The 14,661-nt window shown below is 48.0% G+C and overlaps 1 protein-coding gene across 2 annotated transcripts in view; it reads right to left on the bottom strand.

Moving 5' to 3' along the window:
* The window catches only part of PPP1R16B (protein phosphatase 1 regulatory subunit 16B), a 71,279-nt gene extending 58,997 nt beyond the window's left edge, over positions 1-12,282 (bottom strand). Inside the window, exon 1 of one of the 2 annotated variants that reach the window (XM_068912339.1) lies at positions 12,200-12,282. The gene's annotated coding sequence lies outside the window, so the exon portion shown is untranslated. Of the gene's footprint in view, positions 1-11,858; positions 12,004-12,199 lie in introns of those variants that run through there. The other variant, XM_009671141.2, reaches the window with a different exon arrangement.
* Between the last annotated feature and the right edge of the window lie 2,379 nt (positions 12,283-14,661).

Below are 14,661 nucleotides of genomic sequence, written 5' to 3'. Positions count from 1 at the left end.
TATTAGCAGCTGCTTGAAGAAAGCCCCTTAGTATTTTCACTATATATTTCCTGTAAACACTTAACAGAGCACAATATACATTCTTTTTCCTATCGATATTTCAACTGGGACTTACTTTCCTTGCTGCTTCAGAAACGGCTCTGCGTGCCAAGCCGTCCTCCCCCACGCCAGTGCGGTTGTAAACACGCTGCTCTTTCCAGTGGCACCTCGGTGACAACCTAAACAAATCTGGGGGTGGTTTCCGGACAAATACATGCAGGCCACTGAGCAGGGTCCTGGCACGAGCTGGGGAGCTGCGCCTTCGGGTCCAGCCTGTACCGAACGCAGCCACCACCGCGCTCACGGAGGGCTTCGCGCTGTAGCGGGACGCGCGCCCAAGCACAGCTCGCATGCGCGATTTAGGAGCAAGACAGAGAGTTACAGCTAGTCCAGTTCCCAAACGCTAGCGTTTTTAATATACAACGCTCGCCTCCCTCCAAGTGGTTCTCCCCAAAGCCGCGCTGTAAGCCCTCGCACCACTGCAAGGCGGCAGGAGTAAGGGGCATTTTAGAAAACTTCAGTCTAGAGACGCAATAGGTGAAACGCTCTTTTTTTTGCCTGTGTTTTATAACTCTCTCAAGGCTGCTACTTTTCTACATTAAACTATCCTTGCTTGTATAGGTGGTTTTTTTTTTTTTTTTGGTAATTCAGGGCTTCTATGCATATTTTTTTTAACGTTCATCAGAAGTTTGGAGTTTTTTACTTCCTCTCCAGTGAGCTGCAACAGCTCATTTTTATTCAATAGCATCTATTTAGACAGTCAGGTTTCTAAGGAAAGAGAGTTAAGATCCATTCTTACTTGTTCCCCTGCCATTTCCACATTCAAGGTGGCCTGTTTCAGCCATGACATTTTATATGAGGATTAGCTCCAAATCAGTACCCAGGTACACCCTAACAAGTGCGTTGGCAGCTGTAGAAACCATTGCTTCAAAAACGCAGGGCCAGGCGCTCAGTATCCTTTGGCTTTTGGAGGACGCAGTCTCGGTTGGTCTTTTGCTTTCAAGTCAGCAACCAATGAAAAGCAAACACGCTGTGCTCTTGGTCACCAGCTTGCCATCCAGAGAAAGGAGAGGGACACTTTGATAAGCATCAAACTTGGAAACCAAATTGTGATTTTGAATAGAGTTTGAATCAGAAACAGAGTCTGGGGCTCGATTTTAAACTACGCACCAAAATGAGTCGTTTCCCTTTCAATGCAAAAGAGAAAACTATTTAACAGCCTGCAAAACTGCAGAGACCGTGCACTAATTGCGTCGTTTCCTTCCCCCCCCCCCCTTAGATTAGGGCTGTATACTTCACTTTCAGACTACGAGCAAAAACTCTCCCCTCTGACCCCTTTGGCCGTAACCAAGTGACAGGCACTTACCCACAACAGCTAAACACACGAGCTCCAGGGCAGCACTATAAGACCCTACAGAAGATGATGCTGAAAACAAGGAAATTTTATTCCTTCAGGGATTCATTACATACCACTCCCTTCTCCCCTTTGCTCTCCCAAAGAAAAGCATCTGCTATCAAAATTTATCTCTAGCAGCAGCCAAGCAGCAGGATCTCTGCCCTTCGGCAAAATGGAAAGATCAGAACCCGATTTCTGTGCAAACACAAACCGAACATCTGACTTCCCCTCACCCGCTCGTGTGCGGGCCCATCTCCTGCGCCAGGCAGCTCAATATTGAGGGAAAAGCATGTAGCAGCTCTGATTATGTGGAACAAAAAATTTAATTGAGGGCATAAGTCTCCGATTCAGCTCTCCATTTATTTTTCTACAGCACGTTATATCTGCGTGCGGGTTGCACTGCAGACACCTGCAGGGAAAGCAGCCCGCCCCATCTGTGACAGCGATATTACCTCCTTTTATTTGTCTTTCTGGTTACAGCTTCCGTTTGGGGTTTTTTTGTTTGTTTGTTTTAAAATCAGCACTGCCAACAGGCAGATGCGTGCAGTGCTCCAAACCTCGATCCCCCTTCCTGACATTTTAAACTACAGCTTTGGAGATCTGCAATTTGAAAAATAACAAATTCCCCCAAAATAGACTTGAAATAAGACATGGGGGAAAAAAACAAAGTTAGTTTCCAGCAGAACCTCAGTGCACCACTGCAAAAGCCCACACCCTTCCCTTAAGATATAAGCCAATCTTGTCTGCACACCAGCCTTTCTGACAGAAATCCTTGTATTGTTTAAAGCCATTGGCACACATTTTGGCCCATGGAAAAAATACTGGGAACAGCCCTTCTTTGGCACAGCAACGAGCTAGGTAAGTGAATGCTTTTTCCGCTTACGGGTCCTAGGGCGCCTCAAGCCATGCCAACACCGGGGAATTTCAGTGGCCGAGTTAGTGCAGGCTTTCAGCTATCAACATCAGTGCGTTAGAGCACAAGCCTTTCCTGGGGGGAACATCTGTATTGCATAGAGGTGGCACTAAATCGAGAGTAGAGGTCCCATTTGCCCCTACATGCCTGTGCAGACACCATAGGGTTATGCATTTCCAACACATGCTTCGGGATACCAGCACTGTCTCTGGGAATTACCGTCCAGCTGGACGGAGTTTCCCTATCTTTAAATTTCCCATTTCCTTATAGCACTAGAAAAGAGTCCTGCCTCACTCTTCTCTTTTAAAGGCAAATGCATCATACTTCTAACTTCATAGCACTTCAGCCACAACCGCAGCAGCCAATAAAGCCACCCCGAAGACCGCTGAAGGGGAGCGAGGGCAGTGCACGTTGTGCACCTGCTGCGAGATGATACAGGCACGCACCAACTCGCCATCACCCTGTGCAGCACCTCTGGGCTCACCTTCAGGAATGCTCGTTCGTATTGGAGTTTGCTACACCAGCACTGATGCTGAGAGATAACAACTACTTCAGAGTTAGACCATAGCACAAAATGACTCAACTACCACCTGCAAAGGTCCAGGAAGGACAGTGGGATGCATCAGCATGGAGAAGAGGCACCTTGATGAGGCTAGATGGCAGGAGCCAACATCACGGAGCCCATTAGCACCAGGCACTCTGCCCCAAGCAAGAAGACCGATGTCACCAGGGAACAGAACCACCTCCTCGTTACAAGCATCCAGATACACGGGCAATTATACTTGCCAATCAGCATAAAGTGAGAGAGAGACTGGTAAAATGTGCTGTCAACGTGATGTAGAGCTTTTAGTCACTTCTGTGGTTGGCCTGGATACGACTGAAACGATTTGGAAGTGTCTGTTGCACCCCTGACAGGAGGGATATTGATTCTGTGGGAGATTTAAGAGAGGCTGCTCTACCCAATCATCTGATTCATTATTTTTAAATAGCAATTGTATTTAGTTATTGCAAATGAAACGCCTTCAACTGGAACGCTTACAGACATTTTTGAACATGTCTACAAGCGTTTCAATGAAGCTCAAGGATCTTAACCAAAGAATATGAAAAGGGGCCTACTGACCCATCCTGAATTTGTCACAGAGCCCATGTGTCTGCTCAGGACAGTTTTATCCACCTGCCACTGACGTGCAGAGGTACAACAGTCAGCAGGGTGCCCTCAGGCTTTGCTGGGAGATTAAAGAGGTGAGACTTTGAGAAAAATGAATTATCCACGCTACGGTGCGGGAAGTTTTGCCCCATAAGGCTTCAGCATCTGAATTTGTTGTATAGGGAGTTGCCCTTATGTTCTGGTGAACCCTTCAGTGACTTAATTCCAGCGTGAAACCACATACCTATTGCCCCTCCATTCCCTACTACCCTCTCTACCAATCAGCTTCATGAAGTGGATGAAGGAGCTCTGAAAAATTCATCCTCTTGTCCACCTTTTCCAGGTCAAGGTCAGCCACCAGCAGGTAAGAAGGGGGCCCTTCTTATCCTGAGGATGCTGATCAGACAGTAACAGACCTACAGCACAGATGGTCAGACTTCCCTCCAGCATGCTGACAAGGAGCATCATATGTTACTATAGGGTCTGGGCACAGGGTCAGTGCATTGACATGGCTGAGCTGACTACATGCTGCAGTGGGCTCAACCAAACTCCTGCTCCCAAGGATGGTAAAAGTTTTAAGAGGCAACGGGGGGAAGTTGCTTTGAGCCACATAGCACCAGGCTGTCTGCAGCAACGGCAGCAAAGACTGGTACCCCTACACGTTGTTACTGCCAGGAAATGATTTGGATTGTCCTCCCTTGAAGCCTGCAGGAATGGTTTCAAGTACACCGTCTGGAAAGTTTAACCATAACGCTTTGAGATGACAAAGGGTCCTTAAGGTGCAGATCAGCAGCTGCCTGCCGGACTTTGCTGAGGAAATACATCTCTGTTGACCTAATAGTTCCACCACAGCCTGTCTTCTACCTCTGTCCAAGCACAGCTTCAGAGTAACTTATCTTCGATGCACACCATTAGACAAACAAAACATGACTTTTTGCAGTTCTAACATCACCAGTTTCAGTCTTAAATCAAACACTCAGAGCAGTCTGTCACTGCCTTGCTTGCAAGGCACATTTTGTTGTTTCTAAAGTACCTTATTTTTAGGCGCAGTTATCAACTCATACGTCACTATACATGCCCTACTTTCTGTGTTTTCTGCATCTACTCCGGGTCACATTCAGAGATGGGATGTTGGTGTGACTCGCTGTATCTACAATTTTTTAGTTTGAAAATGCAGTTTAGGATGCTTCATCTTAACTTGGTTACCAACACAAGACTAGAATTGGTGGTATTGCTCTTCCTCCTTGTCAGTCTAGTTCTTTCACTGCCTCTGCCACTTCCGTGACCACAGATACTAGGGCTTCCTTGCCACAGGCCAAGGAGAGCCAAGGTCTCTCTCCTAGTGTACCCGTGAGTATGAGGCTTAGCTAGCCTTGTGCTTTGCCTCCTCTGTGTACAGCCATATTGGGATGTGCAAAGAGGTAGACCTGCCCAGGGAACAGACTCTTCCAAAGGTAATGAAATTTAAGGGCTCAAACTCCAGCTGGGAACAGTTGTTCTTAAGGGCAAGGGGCACCGGGGGACTCCTTTGTGAGGACTTTCTGGACACAAGTATCCATCCTGCCAGTCTGTAAGCAACTCAACAGAATGCTTTTGCTCCAAAAAGCAGTTCCAGTTGGATGGCAGAAAAAAAATCAGTATTTTGATAGTGAAGGTCAAATTCAAGTAGCAGGGGCAGCTTAAAGCCAGAAATCCAACTGGACAGACGGCAGAAGCCAGAAGGAAGGTCCTTCTGTACTGCTCTCTTCAGCAGCTTCGGCGGGTGAAACAAGCCAGCGAGCAAAGCCCATCAAGCACAAAGCCCCTCTTAGCTTCACACACAACAGGAACTCTTACCCAAGACATCAGTAACGAAAAACCGAGTCCCGTGCAAATCCCCAAATCTCAGCTTAGCACCATGAAGTAAAGAAAACGTCGGTGGATACTACTAGACCCTTCACAGTCAGCACAGGGCTCAGGTTACCCATTGAAGGGGAAAGACCGAGGATATTTGACTTGTGAGGTGCTTAGCAAGTAACTAAGGAGAATCTGTGCCGGTGTAACACTGCCAACATCCAATATTGCTGTGTGGAGCTACCACGGAGCAATGCCTGATGCTGGGGTTTTCCTATACGGCTCATTAGAGGCTGCCATGGCTATAGCATAACATCACATATAGCAGATGGGACCAAATTAAGGCAACAGGCACAGAAGAGCAAAGCTGTGCATCTCCAACCCTCCCTCCTAGGCTGATCCCCTCTCTTCTCTTCCAGAAATACTGAACCTGTTACTTCTGCTCCTTCCAGCTCAAGGGCAAAGTGTCAAGACGTAGGGTGCTGATCAGACCCCTCCCCTATAGAGGGGGGACACAGGCTAATGAGTAAATTCACACGGGAGGTCTCTTGGCAACACAGGGTGAGAGAAAAGGAGGGGAAAATTGCTGCTTGCTTGTTTGTGTGTATGGAGGGTGGCATTTCTAGCCCTGTAATTGTTGCATAATGAATTTAGCAACAGAGTTCAAGAGCTATGATTCATTCAGACCAGAAATCATGAGTCAGCCCCCAAAGAATCATGAGATGTTAAAATTATATACATTTAATTTAGCTTGACAAATATGAAGGAGCAATATAACAACACAGAGCTTCTGCACAGCTCAAAACATCATGCAAATATCCCCACTCCTCCTCCGAGCAGACGCAAGACGAGCGCAGCGCAAGAGCAGCGAGTCAGTCTGCCATTGCAAATAATTTACACCTGCCACCTATGCACAGCTCAGGTTATCAGCCCAGCTTCGAAGGAGGCACCTGATGCTCGCTCTCACCGAGCACTCAAACTGACTCACCAGGGAAAGGTGATAAGGTCCCATCTGGCCCAACAAAAGATCCTGGCACAATTTTTTTTTGTGGACCTCTGGGGAGATGAACGCTCAAGACTCTCATTTCTTTGTGCGCCACCGACACAAAAGCTGGACCGACGACAGAGGAGGGGAATACAGACTCTTACGTGGAGCTGGCAGTCAGGGTTTCAAAAACAAACCACAGAGCTGGGGGTGGAAAGGGAGCGCAGATCTCTGCGGGGCCTACAGCAAGAAGCAGGGCCGAACTATTACAGAAAAGGATGCCCAAGCTACAGAGTTGTGCTGATTGCCAAGAGGCAGCGCAGAGAAGACCTCAGGAAAAGTAAGATATTCCCTGACCTCTGTTGGAGAATCAGGCTTACACCATGCCCTGCCTTCTGTGCTTACAGAGCGTGCATACAGGGAAAGAGAAGTTATTTTGAAACGAGATAGGGTGTGAATTCAAAGCAGAACAACTATTCTGGGTTAACTCCCCAGGCGGCTTCTTGCTCTAGAGTGACAATACCTTTTTTTCTAGTTTAATTCACTTTAAAAATAGATTAGGCCAATGGTTCTGATCTGCAAGGCCGTGGTAGCTGGCCTGCCACTTTTAGCATATCTTTAATTAGAATCTGGATATGGGGACACAGTGGTCTCCAGGATACAGATTCAGCAGTCTAAATTTCAAAATACTATATTAACCTAAACTGGGGGCTGGGCGGGGGAGACTCGAGGAGGGTCTGCACAGAGACCTATTCTACAGGAGCCGCTGCATAGCGGCTATTCCTACTACCGACACACAAACTCCAGCTTCTCCTCCCTTTATGTAAAACAGAGGAACAGTCCGCGCAATGCGCTCTGAGAGCTATAAAACAAACAGCAATACATTAAACCTGCAATCTGTACTTTGCACGGAAGCAAAAGCCTTCTTGTGAAAGCCATTTTTGTTTGAGGTTTATTTGACTCTACCATTTACTAAACTTCTATTTAGCCTCATTAATCACAGCCTATCAAGTGCTTTCAAAGACAAACAGAAAAACGCACCCAATAACGGCACTTCTTGTTTCGTCCTACTGCTACTGGAATTATGGAAAGCTATAAAGCAGTAATGCCAAGCCACCTTTCTGGTGCCTATCAGCTAGCTCCCATGAGATGAAATCAGCTATCCTGGAGGAAGAAAAAAAAAAAAATCACTTTCCCTGACAACTAGTGATACTCAAGAAAAGCAAACACCATCGAGCCGTGCAAGAGGAACAGTGTTCCAGTGAAAGTGGAGGGGAAAGGCACATATTCTTCATCCCGCTCTCAGCATCACTGGTACCCTGGATCATTACTTGGATGATGCTCCTAGAAGGAGGGATGGCTAAGCCACCTTTGCCAAAGGCTTTGCGTGCCAGACTCCTGCCTGTGCCTCTACAGCTAGGCATCCCACAGCTCACATGATCCACATCAAACCTTGTCATGTTTGTTTGCTTCATACGGGTATTACGGCTTAGCGCTCCTAGAGCTATTCTTTTTCCTTTTTCCTAGCTGCTTATGTGGCTCTGTTGACCAAGGCATCCATGCACTTTTGCAAGACTTGTAAACAAAAGGTCCATGAGGAACAAATACATTATTTTGAAAGCAATACTTGCCCCAGCTAGCAGTGGTATTGAGGGGCACTGTTGAGTTCAGACTCCTGTGCCCGGCTGCCACTTCCACCTCTCGCAGAGACAGACCTGCCACGCACGTCACAGCGTGTGCCAGCAGTCACGCGGCAACAGGACGGGAAGGAACGGGCCTGCCATCGTTTGCCAGCAGTGCCAGTTCTCTGCTGAAAACGGACAAGCAAAACCTTGGGTAACCTTTGCCATCAAGAAGTTCTCACTGATGAATACTTTCCAGTTTTGCCATGAAAGCTGGGGTCTAGCGTTCATTTCTCTCCTTTCTCTCCCAAAGTTTCATAGTTCTTTCTATAGCCCTCCCTCTGTGCTGCCTGCCCAAGTGAACCACAGTGCTACCCCGGGAAGTAAAAAGTATCCTGATTTCATAGGGGGAAAATGGACAAAGTCAGTGATTTACATGTCCGAACAATTACCAGCGCCTTCCCGCTGCTCCTAGAGGCAAGGCAAGCTGCGCTCACACACTGAGCAACCACGTGAACCACAGCCACGCACGCACCCGAGCAGGACCTGCAGTAGAAGTGGGCTGGAGTCCGATTCCCACCCACATACCCTGGCTCCCCCACACCTCTGCCCCAGCCAGCAGAGTGCACAGGTTCTGCTGTCATTTCACAAATGCTGCTTTATGAAAAAATAAATATTTTTAAATATACATATCAAAAGAAAAAAAAAAACGTGTTGGACAGCAAAAAGCAACAGTCTACAAACCAACGTGCCACAGACAGAAGGCACCTTTCGGCGTGCGGCACAGCTGGTGCCGATCAGTAACCGTGCATGCAGAATGGCGCTGTCTAGATGAATGAGCGAGGGAGCACGTGGCAAGGAGATGCAGACAGACAAGCAGATTAATAGAAGACAACAGATTTCTAGTAAGATTGCGATAAGCCTCTTTAAACATCCCTAAAGGATGAGCCAGCTGGCAAGGCCATCCAAGGAGGTGGTATAACTTGACTAACAGCCTTGCAAAAAGCAAACAGCTGACCCCTTTCACACATCCCCACTCACTCCTGCGGCGCTTTAGGCAATGAGAGATGCATGTGCAGTGCCTGGATGCTTCTACACCTGCATTTGCTTGCAGCCCACAATTATGGTCTTCCTAGCACAGAAGAAACCAGCCCTAAACTATTTTTTCAATAAGCAAACAAGAACTAAGGTCAGACTGACCATTAATACCAGCAGAACAAGCCGCCCTCCTGTTCCTCCTCCAGAGCAGCCACCAGCCTGGCCCAGCTGTTTCGCATGTCCCACCTCGCATGCGTGGCTGATCCAGATGTCCCCAGCCCCAGGCCACCACCTTACCCCACACGCGCTAGCAAACACACCCGGGCTGCGCAGACACCTTGGCAGAGGCTGCTGGGGAAGCCTCAGGTGGGCTCTGCCGGGCTTCCCTGGACCGCTCCCGGCACCTGCTGCCCCAGCGGGCTCCAAGCAGGGAGTCCACGTCCTCCAAAACCGCCACGCCAAAGCACACGGTTTCACTGGCAGATGAGGAAGAGGAGGGGTGGGCTGTCCGCAGGGGAAAGCGAGCTTGAAATGTTAAGCTTTTCAAGTTTTGTTAAGAGGCAATACCTGCCAAGCATGGAAACTCCCGAAGATGAGCAGGACAGGATTAGTAGGTATGATTAATGGACAGAATTTACTACGTCCAGTTTCCAGTGCTATGATAAAAATCTGGAAGTATTTGAAACAAAGCAAATATTTGAAACAAAGCAAATATTACCTGGGGCAGTAAAGGGTTTTTAAGTGAAGAACAGCAGCAGTAAGTTTGTTTGATATCAGGCAAGATTTTCTTTTTGCGCACTTAGGCCAATTAGCCGGTGATATAATTTGCCAGCTGAGGTCACTGAATCATCATTTAGCTGTTTGAAAAGAGACAAGATGAACTATAGGCCAATTTTCATCCTCCAGCTGAATGAGTGATTCAAAATAGTGGCTCATAAATATCTGGCAGAGAATTTGGCCTGCTGGATTTGAGAGGACAATTTTCTTCCCCTCCAAAAGATATTGACCTCTTTCAAGCCTAAGAAACTAATTCTGTGAAGACAGAGGACCTGATTTTATTATTTTAACGCTGTTTTGCCATCGTTAAAAACCAGATAGCTGTCAAACTCAAGTCAGACATTCATAGATACAAGAAAAAAAAGGAGAATCAGACCCAAAATTAGTTTAAGGAAGGTCACAGTCAAAACTCCACTTTGTCACCAGAGGACAAGCTACGTTTGTAAGGATGGAGATAGGAAAGGACTAACATCCCCAGAAGAGCTTTAGCACAAACCCTATATTTTCATGGGTTTATATAAGCTAAAAATGAGAATCCCCTCATTCACAAAGACTTCATTTTTTGTTAACCTCAAACTACGCAAGCAGTAGTCCAGTAAACACCGGTTGATGTTTTTCTTCTTACTGGATGCAATGTGCCTAGAGGCAATAGGCATTTTATAAATTATTAAACCAGGCAGAAGTAAGGTTCCAACAAAGTGGCCGCAGAAATGATACAATGCAACACAGACACCAAGGAGCTGGTACAACTGGTACCAGCACAGTCACACAGAGTCATTTTTCCCCACACCCAAGGACTGGACAACAAGACATTGTTAGAAATGAGCAATCTGAACATGCAGTCTTGATAGGAAAAAAGAAAAAACAGTATCTCAGTATTTCATCATATCCATCACACATATCTGAAGTTCAACACTTTAAACCTTATTTTTGTTAGGAAATACTCATTTATGTCTTCCAGTCAGAAGAAAGGCAAGTATTTTTTTCAAAAGACATCTCGGGACCTGATACAAAATCCATAACAATGAACTAGTAAGAGTATTTGCAACACCATCCACAGTTTTTGATCAAACCCTTACTATAGAGATGAGACAAGGAAGGCAAAAGCATAAATAGAAGGTATTCTTTGTATTCAGGCTTTAATAAGTTAAGTCTTTTACAATGAACATGATCTCCCTCCAGATTAAACTCAGCTCCAGATTGAAAAAGCCATTCAGTTTTCTGCAATAATAACACTTGGCCCTTCTATCTGTGAAAAAGCACTTAGCATTAATAGCAAGGCTCAAGACACCCGTGTCCAGGGAGGCTGGGTCAAGGTGACAGCGAGGGCAGTCGAGCCAGTCACTCGGCTGGAGGTTCCCTAAGCATTCGTGAGGGAACGCAGGAGGGCTCCCACGGAAAGAGATTCCTTCTTCAGGTTAGTAAACTTTGTGCTTTCCTTGGCAGTCTGTGAAAAAACAGTTTCACTGCTACTCCATTATAGTTTGAAACATCCTCCTCCTTGCGCCAAGTTATCACAGTGGAGAAGAGACCTCTTCTCATTAAGTGACAATATAAGCATGAACTTGTTTCCTCACCAACAGTCAACCTAAAGCTTCTCTCAAAAGCCACCGACACCCACACCCTAGAGCTGGAAGGGCCAAAGGTACAGCTGAAGGGAGCCTTCTCGGGCTGTACCTGAAGGAGACTCTCTCCATGAAAGACCTTCACCATCTCACAAAGAAAGCCTGCAGTTACAATCCCGGTGTCATTCCAGGAATTACGGTTGCACATGCTTATGTTAGCTCAAGTATATTTTTCCCCACACCTGAGTTATGCCAAAAGGTAGAGAATTTCTAAATGCAATAAACAAAACCCATCTGTGAACAAATGCAAGACATTCAGGTCTTCGGTTTCTTGTATGACTATCCACTGCAGAAATTAGATGATGTGCACTTAAATGCTGCAGCCAGTCTTTCAAAGGAGGAAACTGCCTTAAACAGGTAATTACATCCCCCTTATTAGATGCATTCAAGAAGATAAGGTTAGACAAATTTATTGAGGGATTAGCCTGGTGCCTTATCCTACTTAAGGAAGGAACCCGACTACATTATTTAAGTGATTCTTACCCGTTTGCTCTAGGATTGTACAGAGCTGGAGTTACCGAAACTCTGCGTCCTGGTTGCAGCCGGTGCCGGCTGACACACAGACAGCCCCTCCGGCCCTCCCAGCCGCGGGACCCCGATCGCGCTGAGCCGAGCCGGGCCGGGCCGGGCCGGGGCCGCGGGGCTCCCGCCCGGGCAGAACAGAGCGGAGCGGAGCGGCGCGGCGCGGGGAGGCGCCCCGGGGAGAGCGCTGCCGCCCCGGCCGGGCTGCGGGCGGGCGGGGATGCCCCGGGGTCGCCTCCGGAAAAACCGGCGCGGGCTCAGGCCCCCCCCAGCCCCGCCGCCGCCCCCGGCCCCGCACTCACCCCGGCAGCTCCCGCGGCGCCGCGGGCCCCGCAGCACCGCGCCGCGCAGCCCCGCTCCCCGCCCGGCTCCCGCTCCGGCTCCAGCCCCGGCTCCCGCTCCGGCTCCGCCCCGCGGTGGGCGCGGCCGCGGAGGGGGCGCGGAGCCGCCGCGCTGCAGCCCGCCCCTGCGCGGCCCGGCAGGTGCGGTACCGCCGCCCCCCGGCCCGGCCCGGCCCGGCCCCGCAGCAGCCGCTGGTGTGAAATCCCCGGGCGGCGGGCGCGCAGCTGCCCCTGAAGCACTGAGTTCCCCTGGGAAATGAGCTCTTCTCGTCCGCATTTGGGCGGGGGTTTAAAAAAAAAAAAAAAAAAACTTCAAGTTTTGGCAGCTTGCAGCCAAGCCTCGTCTTCCTGAGGCTGCCGAGTGTGACTCTAGATAAGATTTGCCCTTAATTCTGGCCCTGCGCAGGATGCTGCTGCCTTTGCTGAAGTTTTAAGGTTTGAGGAGGATATCCGGGTTAGAAAGCATTTGCCCTTTCCTCGGCAGAGATAGATGAGCCCGGTAGCAGGTTCCTGTTTGCCACGAAGCGAGCTGATGCTGGGGCCAGGGGAGGGCTCCCGGCACGTTTTTTAAGGGGAATTAAAATCAAACCCCAACGGAATGTAACATTAATTTCAAGCTTTTAAAACGCAGTGGCTGATACTGAACACAAATACCATTCCTGAAGTATGCCTCATGCCCATTTAATAGATGGCCGAGGAGAGGCAGAGATAAGGGTCTTTGCCTGGAGTCGGACCCAGGCACCAGAGCTGGACTCAAGCCAAGAGCCCGTCTGAGCCAGGGAGCAGTAGTCATTCGCCCTGCTTCACCTCTGAAAGAGTCTAATGCGGTCTGGGATCAGAATAGGGAGGATTCTTCATTCCGACTTCACATATGGTCTCAGCGGCTGGGATCAGTTGCCTTTTCCAGTGTGAAACAGGTTGCAGAAGGTTTGGAGGACTAATCAGTATTGGCCACGTTTTCCTTTAGAAAAGGGCCTCCCCCCAGCCTCCAGGCTTAAGGTAACAGGTCTGCAGTCCTAAAATTAGGAGCGGTACTAATTCCAGCCCTCCAACTCAGCTTTATCCCCCTTTGCAATTGGGAATGATCCTTCGAGCCCCTTGTCTTCCAAATACCCTTCCACTCCTGCCTGCTCTTGCCAGTTCTTCCTGCAGGTGGACAACTTCAGCTTTTTTGCTGATTGGTCCCTTCCTGCTTGCTCAGATGGCTCAGTTCCTAGCGCATTCAGCCTTACACAGATGAATAAGAAAGGAAATATTTCAAAGAGTGTGCCAACGTGGGAGGTAGGAGATGGGAAACCCATCTTTGGATTGTCCCTTCATCTTAACTCAGAGAAAGGACTTCTGCTGAGCACCAGGGACATTGCTCTAACCATCAAGTTGTGGTATTTTGTTGAAATATTCCAGCTCAACAAATATCTTTTGGTTTGAAAGGTGACTCACTGATTTGAACAGGATGCATCTTAATGTGTGGGTGTTTATGGGTAATGCATCTAGGTCTTTGCCACATTGCCTAAGTGTGAAGAAGTATCCAGAGTGTGAAAGTCTATTTAAGGCAGGAGTTTCCTCTGGTGGGTGTCTCAGGAGCTCTATCCAGATTTCAGAAACTGCTGCTGCACCGTGGCAGAACTACTTTTAAAGAACCACCAAACATACCAGTTAGAAATAGCTCCATCAGAAATAAACAAAAACGTAGACGATTCAGGAGTCTCCTTCAAAAGACAACTGGACTGTGATGGTGCAGAGCAGGCTCCCCTGTGGATGCCATGCTGTGCTCTCCATGCCCTCCCCTAGTCTGCTACGTGACACATGGTTCTCCTTAGCTGTACAAGCTTGTCTTAGCCAATACGCTTGTAAATACCAAAATCCGGATAACAAAGCTGATGAGAAGGAAATACATGAATGTCTTTCTTATCACTGGTTCTGCAGATGCTACGTGGAAGCAATCTACATGGGAAACTTTTTAGCCAGGTTAAATGTTAGTTACAAATCTGGGTCTAGAACTTAAATCCTGCCCATTTGGTGACTTTGGCGACCTTAAGCTTAGCAGGGCGGTGAAATCTTTACCAAGTGTGAGTCTGGCAGCTGGAGTCAGAGCCTGGGGCTCTGGGGGGGCCAAGTGAATTTGGACCAGCCATTGCAGTCCGTAATTCAGTTGTCTGTTGTTGTGTGTTGTAAGCATAGCTGCTTTCTGAGGCATGTATGGTAATTATGGGGGGAGTCATATAAATAAACCATACCAGTGAGTCAGCGTGAAGAGCTGAAATGCACCTTAACAGCTAGAGGATCCAAAAAAAAAAAAAAAGAAAAAAGAAAAAGACTCATTTTCTGCTCAAAGTGGGGTATGAACATTGCAATGGGAAAGATAAAGCTAGCTAAGACAGCAGCAGACTCCTGTGGGGCCAAGGACCCAGAAGTGTAGAAGG

This window comes from Struthio camelus, chromosome 18, assembly GCF_040807025.1.
Source record: "Struthio camelus isolate bStrCam1 chromosome 18, bStrCam1.hap1, whole genome shotgun sequence".
Classification (NCBI taxonomy): domain Eukaryota; kingdom Metazoa; phylum Chordata; class Aves; order Struthioniformes; family Struthionidae; genus Struthio; species Struthio camelus.
This window is presented reverse-complemented; position numbering and strand designations above follow the sequence as displayed.